Source organism: Nannospalax galili, unplaced genomic scaffold (genome assembly GCF_000622305.1).
Source record: "Nannospalax galili isolate Female #2095 unplaced genomic scaffold, S.galili_v1.0 scaffold50, whole genome shotgun sequence".
Lineage (NCBI taxonomy): Eukaryota > Metazoa > Chordata > Mammalia > Rodentia > Spalacidae > Nannospalax > Nannospalax galili.
Window position 1 is genome coordinate 888161 of NW_008328749.1, and position 2238 is coordinate 890398.

Sequence of the window (2238 nt, forward strand, 5' to 3'; positions counted from 1 at the left end):
TTTAAGATCTTGGAGGAGCCTGTATTTCCCTGCTTTCATTTTAATAACGAATATTGGGGTATTATGTTTACTGAGAGGGGGCTCGATGTGGCCAAGCCTCAATTGTTCAGCTACCAAATTTTTGATGGCAGATAATTTAGGTTCTATTATAGGCCACTGGTCTACCCAAATGGCATCATTATAGAGTCAGGTGATGGGAATCAGCTCGGGGGCCAAGATTGGAGTCGATCCCGGGCGGGTAGTGGCCATTAGGATTGGGGGTGTTGGGCAAGGTGTTGTCCTTTCCCTGATAGCCCCAAGTTATCATGGAGCATGATATCATCATAAAAGGTGCAATCATCCATGGTAAGGACCATGCCCATATCCTCTAGGACATCTCGGACCCATAAGTTATGGGGAACATCCATTACTATGGGAGTAACTGTGCCCTGGTTCCCATCCAAATCCTTCCAATATACTGGATGTGTGACCAGCTTGGTATCTTGTTTTCCTCCAACTCCTTTTATTGGTGGGCCTGGCTGGTATTTCCAATGAGGGAATTTAAGGGATTCAGTTTCTGATATAATGGTGACATCAGCCCCTCTGTCTACTAGGCCCTTTCTGGAAGTTCCATCTAGGAACAGGGTCATTAGTAGGGAGTGGTTGAGGACTGGGAGAGTCCATAATGTCTCATTTCCCCTCTTGTGGGTGGGGCTGAGGGGCGCCCTGAGTGGAGTTTAAAGGAGCCAAGTCCAGTTGAGGCTGTGACCTACAGTCTTTAGCCCAATGGAACCCTCTTTTGCACTTGAGGCAGCGAGTCTTGGGGCAGGCTGTAACTCTTGGGCAGTGGCTATGAAAGTGGCCTTCCCATGTGCCAAAGTGGGTGGGTTTTCCTTGTGATAAAAGAGTCTCCAAGGAGGCAGTCAAAGCCTCAATAGGGCCCACCCTAGGGTCTAAGTCTCTAGTAACAAGTACCAATTTGTGAATGTTATCATTGCGGACAGGCACAATAGCATTACAAGTAGGGATGTTTAGTCCCTCCCAAGTTAATTGTTTGATAAGCACCTCTTGGGTGGGTCCAGACTCCACCCTCCGCTCTACTGACATGGGTAAGGAAGTCCGTGAAGGACTCCCCTGTTGAATCAAATTACGGAAAAAGACTTGTGGGTCACGGGGGGAGCAACATTTAAAGGCCTTAAAGGCCAAGTCAGAAACTTGTTGAAAATAGGCATGGAGGCCAATAGCAGACTGGGAGATGGTGTCAGTATATTGTCCACATCCCTTGAGCATGTCCAATGTAATGTGAGGCCATATTAGAGATTTAGGCATGCCTGGTTTTCAGCCTGATCGTCATAGGCTGCGCGCCAGTTTAGAAAGACTGAGGGTTGTAAGACTGCCTTTGGTAAGCTATACCAATCATAGTGGGTTTGTAAATATAAGGACCACTGGCAAAGAACCTGTTCAAAATATGGGGAGTCGGTGCCCGATTGCTCAGCTGCCTTGTGGGTAAGAACAAGGTCAGCAAGTGGGGTGGGCAGCCATGGACGCTGCGCTGCATTGGGGCTGACGTTAACCAGAAAGGCGGGTGAGGCTTTAAGGAGGGCAGCCTAGGAGGGAGGGGCACAGTAGCAGGGGAAGAGGCAGGAGGTTACTGGGGGGGAGAGAGTAACTCCTTCCATGGGTAATGGGGTGGGGGAATTTCTGGGCATGGTAGCTCTAGGAGAGTATCCTGAGATATAGGCACAGGAGCTCCATCCTTACTGGAAGTGGGCACAGAGGCTGCATCCACCTCCAGGTCCGGGGGTCTGGGAGGTCCGGGGTCAAGGTAATAGTCAGATCCACACTAGATTGCTCCCGGCAGTGTTTGTTGTGGGCCGAGATGACTTCCTCAGGAGAGGAGGATTTAAGGCTAGCAATGATGGCTGGGAGGATCAGTATGAATGATGCAGGGGGAGTGATCCCTGACCCCACCTCCCTTTTTTGGGCCAGGAAGAGGACCCACATCCATGTGTCAGGGTCCCACATGTTTTCAGGGGAGACCCACGGAGCCAAGTTAGTGGCTTCATCCCAAAAGTGTTCGATGTCTTTTGGTTTCACTTTCAAACCTCTGGTTTTAAGGAGCACCTTGAGTGCTGCCGTTTGTGGCTCCCTGCATTGTGGTGGTAAATTGCCCATTGTGGGAGGGTCTCGGGAAGGGGAATTTGCCACAAAAGTAGAAGACGAGGGTGACTACTAAGAGGGCACAAAGGAAGCAAAGAA